This window comes from Triticum urartu, chromosome 1A (assembly GCF_056163025.1).
Source record: "Triticum urartu cultivar PI428250 chromosome 1A, HENAU_Tu73, whole genome shotgun sequence".
NCBI classification, from domain to species: domain Eukaryota; kingdom Viridiplantae; phylum Streptophyta; class Magnoliopsida; order Poales; family Poaceae; genus Triticum; species Triticum urartu.
Genome location: NC_141873.1, coordinates 90743401 through 90758101, shown reverse-complemented (window position 1 = coordinate 90758101; position 14701 = coordinate 90743401).

Here is a 14701-nt window from a genome sequence, read left to right as displayed (position 1 = left end):
AATCTCACAGAATAAGGCAAAGGGAGCAGCAGAGAGAGGGAGAGAGATAGGGGGAAGAAGAGACTCAGACGTAAGGCATGTGTGTGTGTGTGTGTGTGTGTGTGGGCTAGCTAGGTCGCCATTCCAAATCTAGGGCTGCAGAAAGGAGTAAAAGGCTCTGGCCCCTCGCCTCGCCGGATGGAGTTAAAGAGAATGTCACTAGATCCTAGTCCTTGGCAGATCCGTCAGCCTTCCATTTCGGTAAGGCAGGCAACCGGTGCCTTCTGAGGCCGCCCTTTGTGCACAAACAGCAATGGGATAGGGATCCCTGTGCTAGCTGCTCACCGTGCTGTCTAGTCTACCGGGGGTGGGTGGCGGTTGGTTGGGTTGGAAAATTCACAGCGCTTTGCTGTTTGCAATTGGCGCCATGCTCCTGGAGTGCTGCGGTTCTTGTGGTAAAAGTTGTCAAGTTAATGTCCGCGAACCACGCTTTAGACCTGAACCCCTTTTGCAGCAACAGTTCGTTTGCTGAAATGTGGACTGTAATCGTTGGAGTCACAGGTTTAGACTTTAGAGACACACATCACCTAATCCAATCTACAAATCTGACGTGAAACATGGTAATGGAGCAAATGATTCTTGGAACAAGCCCTCTCAGAACTGAATACACGGATCAGTTATCAAAATGTCGAAATCTACAAATACCATGGATGTATTGCCTTTGGTCAGCAAATTCTTAGCCTTGCTTAAGGACAACTCTAACATGCCGACGCAAACCGACGTAGGTTTTGTCCGCTTTTCGTCCGTTTAGGTTAGCTGGAGACCGTCCATGCCCGTCCGACGCAGTTTTTGTCCGCGTTGGAATTTTTGGCAAGCAAACTCAGTCTAAAAAAGGCCAACGGCCATAGTTCATACACACGGCCATGTCAGCCTAAAAAAAAACCATAGTTCATGCCGCCACACTTGCCAGCGGCCGACAAAGTTGCCAGCACACAAAAAAGACGGACATAGTTCAACCACGCCATACATCTCGGTCGTGGTTCATACGTTACATCTGGGTGGTCGGCATATCTGGGTGAGCAAATCTGGAGCTTTGAAGGTGGTCTAGCCGGTACACAGGATGTCAGTTGGATTCTCGTGGGACAGATCCAGGTGAAAACCTTGTCTTCGGCCGGTGATGGCGACACCCTAGGAAGTAGGGTCTCGGTGACGGACGCATGATGATGGACGCGCGTAGGGAGATGGCGTTGTCTGGCGGCGTGGCGGCACTGACGGCAGGCCTGGCAAGGTCAATGCGTTGATTCCAGTCATGAAGACGGACCTGCGAAAGACGGTGACGGCGGTCTCTGAAGCGTGTGTATGTAGTGCCCGCTGTGAGTCCGTTTGACCGGTTTGTGCCCGCAACCCGCCGTAGTGCAGATTGGTTGAGGCCTATGGTTTTAGATGTCCGGCATTGGTGTGAGGTCTGGGCAAGCAGTCCAATCATGTGCACCTCCTTCATCATGTTGGTAGAAGTAGCGATAGTTATTGCCAGGAGAGTGACTTCATACTCATTGATGTATTACTTTGTAAGGTTTATTGAATAATTAATAAAAAATGATTGTGTGCATCGCTCGATGAATTGACGGGAAACTACGGCGGGCTTACATCAACGTGAACTTATATTAGCCAGAGAGAGATGACAACATATCGCTCGATGAAGAGGACGGGGTTATCATCCTTTTCTCAGAAAAAAAAACTTTAATCATAATACCTTTCATAAAAAAAATACCTGTTACAAGAAGGCACGAAGGTAACAAAATAGCAGCAGACTGAAGAGTCTATTTCAATCAAGCTAACTGAAGAGTCTGCTGCACGTACAACAACATCACTATGAATGTGAAAAGTGTAGAATCCGTCGTCCCTTTGGGTTATGATATGAGGAGCATGAAATATGAATCCTAAGTGTTTAATCAAGTAAGTATTGTGCATCACACATGCTTGCCGCTTAGTTTGTCGCGAGCCTATCCAAACAATTTGAAGCAAATGATTTTCCATTCATGCGAGAAATTCATTACATTATAGATTCATAGGAGCGCATGATCCAGGACCCCCAAGATTTACATTCAGATGCTACGTCTTGACTGGCTGGCTAGCCTTTTGCCACACAAACCTGTCAGTGCCTTCCATGACCCAAAAACTTGCAAGAAGACATCTTTCAAGTCCCTTATTTCTTCGAGTATCCCCTGTTACAACTTACAAGGAACTACCGGGAGCAGCCACACCTTTCCGCGAGCTTCAGTAGCGGGAGACTTGGCGACCGTCCTTGTCCTCACTGGGTGGGCGGCATGGTCTTGATCCGGTCCATGGCGACAAGCACGGCACGAGATGGATCGCCGTTGTACTTGTACATCACTTCAATGTAGCCATCCTCTGCGTCGGAGACGGCGACGGCGTTGCGCGAGAAGAAGAGGCGCTCCCCCGTCGGCAGGTTCGCCAGCAGCGTGCGCACCTTTACCGGCGTGCCCTTCCTCACCGGGATGGACGAACAGCGCCGCGGGATCGGTGCCGATGGCGTCTTCATGCTGTACACTGCTTCGGCTGTGCTCGAACCCGAACTGGGCAGCTTGATGGTGGCGGTCGGCGCGTGCGAGATCAACGCCGATTGGCATGGCGACGGAGGAGGGGCGGATCACCTCTTGGGAATTCCTCTGTTCGCCACGACGAGAAGCTTCACGGTCGACGCGGTCGGGATCAGCGGGTCTCGGCGCGGCGGGGCAGTGCGTCGCTGCTCAGCCGCTCCCATGTCCAAGTAGGCGATCTTCTTGGAGGCAGCCTTGGCTGTTGCGAGCGGGGCCAGCGCAGGTCGGTGCGGCAGCGGCCGGGTGGAGCACTTCTTTGCAACTCCGTTCCCCGTCGGGTTGGCGAGCTCCATGGTGGTCGCGCCCGGTGACACGGACGGGATCAGCAGCAGCGATCTACGCGGAGGCGGCTGCACCTGCACGGCAGGGGGCTTCATTGCAACTCTCCCTTTCGCGGCCACGGCGAGCTTCCGGCGCCGATCGAGCTCGCGGTGGATCTCACGCAGGCCGAGGGACGGGCGCTTCTTCCACATAGACGCCGGCATGACGATGGCGATGGGGCAGTGGAGGAAGGGGAGGAGGCAACAGACGAGAAGGAAACGATGGAAAGATGCGGCGGGGCTAGGGTTATACCAAGCGCGAGGCGGTGGGAGGTCGCCGTGTTGGCGTCGGAGCCGGATTGCCGGAAGCAGTGCCGTGTTGGCTTTGGTCGTCGGAACTGGGAATCCCGGCGCGTCCGACGCGAGGTCGGACCGTAGGAGCCCAGGTCCAGGACCGTTGGAGAACCGTTGGACACGCTCGCCATCTCGCCGACGGGATGGTTCGCCAAGAAGCAGTCCTTGACGCCGCCAGGCCTCGCTACGACGGGCATTCGCCGCGCCGGACCGAGACGCCGGGGGCGCTCACGCACGCCGACATGCCACTCACCGGCGTCCCCTGCCTCCCTGTTCAACAACGACATAGGTGTGGCACCAGCTCCGCCGCGCCATGGCGATGCCCAAACCGGCCTGGAGCACGCACGGGACGGTGACACGCCACTCGGCACTCGCGGTCGCAGGAGTGCCAAGACCCTGGAGACCTGCATCTTCTTTCTACTGAAGAATTAGACACTTTGTCTGAAGAATACGACACCCATACGAATCGGTACGCGGCATACGAAAGAAAGAATTCGGCAAGCAAACCCGGTGGTTTAGTCCCACCTTGGATTTTAAGGAGCGGCCGGACCAATTTAAATAGCCGCGTCGTCTACAAGCAGTAAGCTATGGTCATCATTGCACCCTTTGTGGAAGAAATGACTGTCACTATGAATCTTCTCTGCTTAATATTGCTTATCTCTTAAGTAGAGAAGATTAATGGTGACAGTTCATACCTTTCACAAAATGAGCATTGCTGACTGCATACTGACTGTTTAATTAATATCATTGATGTGCTCCGAGGTCTTCTTTTTTGTACTTGAAACATTTACCAATATTTTTATAGAAATTCCATGGTTCATAGCTTTGTCGAGTTCCCGAAAAAAAGAAATCGACAAACATAGCTGGTGGTTTAGTCCCACCTCGCTTCTTGAAGAGCGATGAGACCAACTTAAATAGTTGCTTCGTCCAAATGCACTAATCTCAGTCAGCATTACATTTTGTGGTGGATATGACTATCACTATAAAATTTCTCTGTGCTTGATAAGCAGATAACTTTCAGAGTTACAGACCGTATCCATCATTAGGTGCATTGCTGACTGGTCTAGTCTTTTTCGAATCATTTCATTAAGCTCTGTCTGTCTATATTGCCTGTTTCGAAAAATATTTTATATCTTTTAATTTTCATTGGCTACTTTGTTCTTCGATTGGTTCCTACACATGCCTGTTTCAAGAATATTTTTTTGAATCATTTCATTAATTAAGCTTCGTTAGTCTATACTGCCTATTCCATCATTTCATTAAGATCCATCGGTCCATACACTAACTATTTCATGAAATATGTTATATCTTTTAGTTTGCACTCACCATTCTTCGAAGAATCCGACAACGGCTAGCTTGTACTATTTCATCTAATTGAAGTACTGCATAAAAACCACAATATATAGCTCATCCGCCTACTCCTCCCCGCCATCCTTCTCCTCATCCTCCACCTCCTCCTCATTGTCATCATCGTTAGCCGGAGGAGACGGTGTCCCTTCCTTGAACCTCATGTATTCAGAGTCCTCGGAAGTGCAGAGGTCATAGAGCGTCCTCGGCCCGCCCTAGTCGGTAAATACATGATCTGGCGGCCTCTCCTCACTTGAAAAATGATTTTAAAACTCTCTCTGAATGTGATTACATCCATCAATCCTCATTTTGTGAAGGTGTTGAACTATCGTGTTACACAACAAACGATTGTTCATCTGCTTCACAAAGAGAGCATTGATGGTTGAGAAAGAATCTTAGTGCTTTTGGAGTATATACGTGGCTATTTAAAACAACCCTCCCCCTCCCCCCCCCCCCCCCCCCCCCCACACACACACACACACCTTCCCCGGTTAAAACCATAACTTTTGTTTCAAAAAAACGCATGTATATGCCGAGTTGCATGCAGCTGAAACTCGGCATAGATGGGTGGGACCAACGATGTCAGGGGTGACAGTGTTGCCGAGTTCCCGTCGGAAACAACTTAGTAAACACGTGAGCCTTCGCAGCCAGCTTGCCCACCAAGTTTAAAACTGTTGTTTAGTCCCACCTTGCCGTGCCAGGAGCGACTCGACTGGCTTAAATAGCTGCGTCGTGCTACTAAATTAAACTTTATTCATATCATTATACTTAGGTGGATTGGACTGTCACTATGAATCTTCTTACATAGATGTATATACGCATAGAAGATTGAAAATGACAATCCTTATCTTTTGATGGCTTGTCTTTTTTTTGGATTCATGGATCCATAGTTAGGACATGTTGATTTTGGTAGTATGACATGCATGGCTAATCCATCCCTTAATAATAAAGCACAGGTTGATTCCGTGGGTTCACCGTCACAATATGTTTCTTCCCGTGAATTTACGCTTTCAGTTTTTTTCACCTATATTATTTTCTACATCTGAGGTGGTAGTATTCATGTGATCATATGGCCCGCCACGCACGACTGTTCCGTCTGGAGCGATGCCACCCATGAATTTTGGTACGTACGTTTACTAATCGGGTTTTCTGTTGTTCCTGTTATTAATCAGGAGGAAGTGTTTTGGTATGTAAGATCTCCACACGAACAGGAAAAAGCAGTTGGTCAAGGACACGAGACGGGACCGAGTTGACATCCATCAAGATCAACCTACCACGGCTACATATTATAATAGGAGAGGAGGCGGCGGCTAGAGGTAAGGGACAAGGAAGTGCCCAGCTCGTCGGCCATATGGAGGAAATATTTGGGAGGGCCTGTTGCCGTGCATGAGGAAGAAGATAGGAGGTGGGTCTTGGGCACGGAATCGCCGCGGACATGCGGGGGTCGGGTACTTTGGCGGCAGTGCTCGGAGGGCCTCTGATGAAGACGCGGCGCAGGGGGCAGAGCGGTGGTGCACAGACGACAGCGAGCAGTGGCGGCAAGCAGGGGAGCTTCGAGCTAAGGACGGCTGCTCAAGTCCCTCGAGGCGATGGGCCTGTGAAGACGGCCACAGCATCCTTGGTGGCTATTTCTTTGGAGTCGTCGACGAGATTGTAGATTTTTGTAAAGGAGTTGTAGCGGCATTGGCCGCCTAAGCCTTGGTCTGGACCGACAACTGGACGCTGGTTCTTCTGAGGAGTGGTTTTTGATCTGGCGGACCTTCTCTTTGGGGAAGGAGATTCCAAGCCGGAGGAGTGCGGGGCATGGCCCTAGCCGATGGCCCATGACAGCACGGTGCTCACAAGTAGCTTCCTGTAAGGTGCTTCTGCTGCTCATGCATGACTTGAACGCCGGTGGATTTTTGGCTGCACAATTAACATCAAAAATCTGATTCACGTTCATTCCACACAACTAGCAATCCTCCTCCCCTCAGCTACACAACAACAAAAATCTCCAAACTCCAATCACTAACTTCAATCTAAGTGGCGGCAAGTTTGTTCTGGATGTAAATCACGCCTCCCGGATCCTACTCTAATCGATTCACACATGTGCTGTTGTTGGTCAGCACTGCATGATGGATTGTAGTGCGGGACTACTGGCCATGCAGTATGCATGTAGCCACGGGCTCGTGGTCGCCGTTGTAGCAGTGGTAGATGAGACCTGCTAGCTTTGGAACATAGTCGATGACACTGTCGACGATAGCGATGAGCAAATCAGGATATTTATAGTTCTATATCTGCATGTTGAGGTATGTTCACCATGGGCAACCCGAGCACCACGCTCACGGTTCCACCATCGCAAACTTCGTGGCTGGCCTCCTTATCTTCGCTGTGTTCTGAGTCAGAGGCTATTATGCGACCCAATGACCGACTTTGAATGTTGTCACACACCATCATGTTCTTGGTACGCAGAACAGCACCACTGAGGGCTTAGCCAAGTTGATTTTTTTAGCAATTTAAAAACAAAGGGCTAGATATTGTTATGGGATAAATTTTGCTGGATAAGATTTTGGCAGGGTACAACACAGTGTAGGTGAGATGGGATGACATAGAGAATGGTATGCAAAATGTGCACAAAGAGAATTGTATGCAAAATGTGTACAAAGAGAATGGTATGCAAAATGTGTACACAGAATTTCATACATTTACATTGACCATGATGCTTTTGATTGATTATATATTATGCCTAACACATTTGTTCACTCATTATTTACTCTAAGTTCATCAAAATTTATTTATTTCGTACTACATTGTAGCATGTTCGAGGGATGGATGCAAGCAAAGATGGCCATGATGCTAGCTGACAACACTCGCTAACTTTAGGAGTTTTACATACCTTTTCTCTAACAAAAAAAGGAGTTTATTACCAACTACTAAGCCTACCAGTTATAGAAAATGGCTCTAAAGTCAGTTTTTTTTCGAAAAGGGGAGTTCACCCCAGCCTCTGCATCAGAACGATGCATACGACCAGGATTATTAATAAGCAAAAGGTCCAACACAAGTCTCCATGTCTTGAACAAAAACCAAAGAAGACTTACGAAGAGCAAAAACAATGGTAGAAAAGCCACAACCGGCTGGCAAAAAAAGATAGGAACACTAAATGCCTATCATATTATATGACCGCCATCCAAACCGGTTGAAAACATCCCGTGCTACCATCTCTCATCGGGTAGATCCAGTAACCAAACGCTCCCTGGCCTCCGTCGGAGTAAGTAGCGACCACATACGGATCAACGCAGTGGCTCAGAAGATAACCTGCAAAAAATGAATTTTTGTTGTTCTGTTAAAGACCAAATCATTTCTGCAATTCCAGATTGCCCATAATAACGCACAAACTCCTACACGAATGTGTCTCGCCGTGTCAAAATCTATCCCATCAAGCCACGTCCCAAATAACATGGTGATGGAATTCGGAGGAGTAATGTTAAATGCTATGTGAACCGTTCGCCACATAATTTTTGCTAGAGGGCAATCGAGAAAGAGGTGTTTGATTGATTCATGTTGGTCACAAAAGCTACATCTCGTAGACCCTATCCAATTGCGTTTTGCCAAATTGTCCTTGGTTAGGATAACTTGTTTATGTACAAACCACATAAACACTTTGATTTTTAAAGGAACTTTGACTTTCCAAACATGTTTCGATCGGGGAATCGCGCTAGAGTTGATAACGTCCCAGTACATGGATCTAACCAAAAACTCTTCATTCTTAGTTAGTTTCCAGCACAACTTATCGGGCTGTTGAGACATCTAGACATCCATTAATCTTCTCACAAGATTGAGCCAGGCATCCCAACGGCTCCCTACTAGCGTCCTCCTAAATTGAATGTTGAGCGGAGTAGACTGCAACACCGTTGCAACAAAAGCGTCTCTACGCTGAGCAATGCTATACAAAGACGGATATTGGAGTGCTTGGGGCGTCTCCCCTAGCCATGCCATGTATCCTCCTAGAATCTCGTAGTGGTACCATTTCCAACTATGAATCTTGTTCTATTGAAAAAGAGCGATCCAACTCTCATCAACCCTTTCCAAAAAGGCGAGTCAGTCGGCCTCACTGTCACCTGGGACAAGGTTCTAGAGTGGAGATACTTGTTACGTAAGATCTGAGCCCAAGTGGCCTCCGTCTCGACAAAAAGCTTAAACAGTCACTTGCTAAGAAGACATCTGTTCTTCACCTCCATGTTTTCAATGCCTAGACCCCCTTGGTCTTTCGGCCTACAGATTATATCCCATTTAGCAAGTCTGTACTTTTGTTTTAGCTCATCACTCTGCCAGAAGAAACGAGATCGATAGAAGTCTAGCCTCTTCCGGACTCCCACAGGAATCTCAAAAAAGGAAAGAAGAAACATGGGCATACTCGTGATGACCGAGATAATAGGAATTAGTCGGCCTCCGTATGACATTAGCTTGCCTTTCCAGCAGCTCAGTTTCTTCTCAAACCGATCCTCAATACACTTCCATTCTCTGTTGGTCAGCTTACGATGGTGAATTGGTATACCTAAATACGTAAAAGGTAAAGCCCCCAACTCACACCCGAACAATTGTTTGTACGCATCTTGGTCATCATTAGCTCTTCCAAAACAGAACAATTCTCTCTTGTGGAAGTTAATCTTTAACCCGGTCAATTGTTCGAATAAGCATAACACCAGCTTCATGTTTCACGCTTTTGCCAAGTCATGCTCCATGAAGATGATAGTATCATCAGCGTACTGCAGGATGGATACACCTCCGTCAACTAAGTGCGGGACCAGGCCTCCTACCTGGCCTGCCTCCTTAGCCCTTCCTATAAGGATTGCCAACATATCAACCACTATGTTGGAAAGAATAGGCGACATTGGATCTCCTTGTCTCAGTCCTTTGTGTGTTTGGAAGTAGTGACCTATGTCATCATTCACTTTAATCCCAACACTCCCTTTTTGCGTGAAAGAGTCTACTTGGCTTCTCCAGGCCTGATCAAAACCTTTCATACGCAAAGCCTGTTGAAGGAAAGGCCATTTGACCTTATCATACACTTTCTCAAAGTCCACTTTGAAAACAACTCTATCTAGTTTTTTCATGTGGATTTCATGGAGCGTTTCATGCAGGACCACAACCCCTTCTAGGATGTTTCTGTCCGGCATGAAGGCAGTTTGGGACGGGTGCACCACAGAGTGTGCAATCTGCGTAAGCCTGTTCGTCCCGACCTTGGTGAAAATTTTAAAACTTACATTAAGAAGACAGATAGGCCTGAACTGCTCGATACGAACAACATTTGTTTTCTTAGGAAGTAAAGTTATCATTCCAAAATTTAATTGAAACAACTGAAGCTGTCCAGATTGTTGCTCTAAAGTTAGTACCGAACTTACTTTATTGTATATACCTCCATAATTTTCCATCCAAGATACTAAAGTTTATTAATGATGCTTTGTTTCAGGACATGCATACTAGATATTTGCAGTGCAGCTCAAGGCAGATCGTAGATTACATGGCTAAGCAGCCCACCTGTTTTTTGTAATTGTTTGTTGTGTTATTTAAATTAAATTGGTTTATGTATTCTGCTGGAGCAGTCACATGTCATACTAATTTCAGAAGAACAGATTCTAATTTAATGGTTAATGTATTGTTGGTCTAAAATGAAAATCTCAAACAAAAACAGAGTCACAATTTGTATTTATGCGATGAATAATGAAAGTTTCAAATGCTCAATTTAAACTAAGATTTTTGGAATAAACTGTTGTGTCTAAAGCTTGTCTCATGTAAGCCATCAACTAAATCTATTATATTAGCATGAATAATTGTTAAGTGCCAGCGGTCAGTTTTATTTGATTTTGAATAATCAAGGTGGGCTATATATTATATGATCTCAGTAGCTTGATTTGAACCCCGTTGCAACGCATGGGCCCTTTTGCTAGTTATTAATATATCGATAAATGCATGATGGATATGCATGGAATGGTTTCTACTCCATCTGTTTCTAAATATTTTTCTTTTTAGAGATTTCAATAAGTGACTAAATACGAAGCAAAATGAGTGAATCTACATTCTAAAATATGTCTATATACATCCGTATGTGGTAGTCCATTTGAAATATCTAAAAAGACAAATATTTAGGAACAGAGGGAGTGTTTTGTTTGACGGCATGCGCCTCCCGCTCCTTGTCATGCAACGTGTCCATGCATGTAATGGGCACGGGTCTCGCCGATGGTCATGGTGTGGGCTGCTCTCTCCGCTGGCGCACCTCTTCAATGCCGGCGCCAGTGAGAGGTCGATCATATCCTCTCTGGGCGGACATGAATGTGGCACTGACGCTCGCGAGCGATGATGACCGTTAAGCGTGCGGGGCAAGGGAGGGAGTTCGGATGGGCTTGGGCGGGGTGCAAACCTGCATACATGCCATGACCTTCACATATACTGGATGGGATGGCGGCGGCGCGTGGGAGCTAGCGGCGGCAGCGCACGGTCCAGGGGAGCCGGCACTCGCCGGAGGTGAGAGAGATAGAGAGGTCGTGAGGTAGGGGAGAGAGGTGGAAGGGATTTTTTCCTTTTCTTTTTATATTTCTCTATTTTGTTTGGGGCCCACATGTAAGTGACACATGGAGGCAAGGACAAAAATGTCCAATAAATGGGCAGTACACGGTCAAACCCCTTTGATCGGACGAAAACGGAGCAGAAAGGCATTTCTATAAGGTCACTTAACGACAGAAGGATAAATTTGAGCAAGCTTCGAAATTAGGGGCAAATCTGAGTAGTGGGTTTGAGTTAGGGACACAGATGTAAAAAACCCTTGCATCTTTAATAATATGACTGTGTGTATCAAGAAATGCAGATGTCGAAGGTATTCCTCCTTTTCAAAAAAGAAAATTGATACCTTCATCATTAGAAAAATGAAATGAAACATGCATGTTACTACCAGATTTGGTTACAAGGAGGAACAAAGATAACAAAATAGCGGCAGACACCAGGTAGTTGCAGCAGAACTATTTCAAGCTAACTGAAGAGTATGTTGCACATACAGCGACTTCACTACAGATGTGAAAAGCGTAGAATCTGTCACAGCGGCCACAACGGCGTTGATGAGGCCATGCTGGCCAAGGTTTAACCCTAGGTAGATCAAGGCGATGTTGCTACAGTTGCTGGCAGCGAAGCAGGGGCGCTCGCACTTGGACCCTGCGTTGTCAGCCTTCCACTGCGAGCAGCGCCAGCACAGCGCCTGGGAGTACATGGCGATGAGCGCGAAGGGGTGCTGAGCCTTAGAATAGGCGCGAGGACATACCCATTGGGGATGAGGAGAAAGCGGCAACAGCAAGGACGAGCCATGGAGGTGGTAGTGGCGAGGAGGACGCATCGGTGGGCCTCATTAGCAACAAAGTTAACCCCAATCACAATCAGCGGTTTATTTCCACAGCTCAGGTGTGCTTGTATTAATGTTTCAAACCTCTACATTTTACTTTGGACTGGATAACTAAAGTTATTGACAATAAAATGGATGGAAAATTCATGGTGTTTCTATTTGCAAAACGTGCAGTACATAGTGGAGCACATAATACCACATATACGACTAGCCAATGAATCAACTGTGCGTTTTTGGTGACATATTGTACTGTTCCCTTAAGATAGTTGTTTCCCAGGATTATATTGACTTTCTAATCATTGTACAGTAGCATATGAACATGTTCTTGGGGTAGTACAGTAGTATAAATGGATGTTTGAAGGTAAATGAGTAGTACAACATTCGCCATTTGTACATAGAGATTAAAGGATCACTTTAATATGTCTTTTTGTCAACCACGGTACCTGGTGCACGTTGAGCATGAAGACCGACGGGTGGAACTGGGATAAGTGGTTTAAAGCAGAGCAACCTCCCAGAGTTCTCCTTGGAGGCGACCACCTTGTAGGATCAAACCAGTGCTCAGTTCAGGATTTCAGGTCAGTTTGGCTGGTCGTTGGCTCGTTGCCGGGTAAATTTTTCTCCTTGGTTAGTGAAAACTATGTGAGGATAAACGAATAGTTGTCACCGGGATTGGATGTGCATTCTGCATTGCAAATTTTTTATAGTTGTTTCTGCATTGCACTTACTTGTTATCTAGACTCGATTTTGTCATGTTTCATTCAATAGCCATGATATGAGACCGAGGACAATATAATTTTTTTTCGATAAAGGGCGATTTTATTAACTCAAAAATGTAGCATCAAGTGGATACAAAGCATTATGAGCAACACCCGGCCTCTGCATAATTAGGATGCACACAGCCGAACACCAAAAGTCTGACAACCAGAAGAAAACAAAAACCGACAAATCGGCAATAGTAGAGTCCTATAGACCGACACTGTGCCTATGTCGAAAGGTGAGATGGACCGATCCGGAGGTTATGCTGCCACCCATGTTGGGTAAAAACCTCTGTAGCCACCTGCTCCAACCGCGTACACACCGCCTTGAACAACGGTTGGACCTCCGCTCGTTGTAGCATAGACCACATACGAAGCGAGTGCGTACAACGGAAAATAGCCTGCAAAGGAGAAGCATTTTTGTCATTAAAAACAAAATCATTTCTACATAGCCAAAGCGACCATAGTAAGGCATACGCTCCCACCCTTAATAGCGTTTTGAACCTATTTGAAATACCGTCCAACCAATGACCAAAAATATTGGCAACACTTGTGGGCGGATATAAACTTGACGCTATTTGGATGACTGACCACGTAGAACGTGCAAAGTTGCATTGGAAAAAGAGGTGTCTGATGGTCTCATCATGAGTACAAAAATAACACTTCTTACTCCCTTGCCAATTGCGCCGTGCGAGGTTGTCTTTGGTTAGAACAACTCCCCTACGAAGATACCACATGAAGACTTTAACTTTTAGTGGTATCTTCGACCGCCAAATTTTCTTATTATTATTCACCGGTACCTCAGAATGCGTGAGCGCACAATACATATAGTCTACGGTGAAAGACCCTGATGTAGTAAGGTTCCAGCGAAACACATCCCGCCCTTCTGTCAGGCTAATCGCATCCAGATGGGACAAAAGATTATGCCATGACATAAGTCGGGGGCCAGTCAAATCCCGCCTGAACGAAATATTCGGGGGGGGGGGGGGGAGGGATGAACTGAGCACCTGCGCAATAGTATTATTCTTATCGCGAGCAATGTTGTACAAGGCTGGATATTGTTCTTGGAGAGTGGCACCGCCTAGCCAGATATTTTCCCAAAAACGAATCTCCGACCCGTTCTTTATCGCGAAAGACCCAAAGCGAAAGAGATATTTCTTTGCCGCCATTAGGCCAGCCCAAAAGTGCGAGTCGTCAGGTTTCCAATATGCCTGAGACACCGCCTTGTGGCCTAGATACTTGTTGCACAGTATGGTTTGCCAAACACCATCCTCAGTAAGAAGTTTGAACAACCATTTACTAAGGAGAGCCTCATTCTTGACCTGCAGGTCATGAATTCCAAGGCCACCTTGGTCTTTTGGCCTACAAACCACACTCCACTTGGCTAGTCTGTATTTTTTCTTTTCCCCATCTCCTTGCCAAAAGAATCTGGATCTGAAATAGTCCAGTCTTTGCAGGACCCCTTTTGGGAGTTGGAAGAAACAAAGCATATAGAGGACCATATTTGTGAGGACAGAGTTAATCAAAACCAGCCTTCCTCCAACAGAGAGCAGCTTGCCTTTCCAACTGCTCAACCGTTTCTCTAACCGCTCCTCTACATGCTTCCACTCCGCAATGGTGAGACGTCGATAATGAATCGGTATTCCCAGATATTTAATTGGGAAATGGCCATGTGCGCAACCAAACAGGTCAGCATAATCGGCCGCTGCCTCAACGGCTTCTCCAAAGCAGAGAAGTTCGCTTTTATGGAAGTTAATTTTAAGACCCGACATTTGCTCAAATGCTGAAAGCAAGAGTTTCAGGTTTCGAGCCTTGTCCAGGTCATGTTCCATAAAAAAAACTATGTCATCGGCATATTGCAGAATAGAGAGGCCACCATCCACAAGGTGTGGCACTACTCCTGCAATCTGTCCGTCCTGCTTGGCGCGCTCAACCAGAATGGCCAACATGTCAGCAACAATGTTAAATAACATTGGGGACATGGAGTCACCCTGTCGTAGTCCTTTTTTTGTCTGAAAG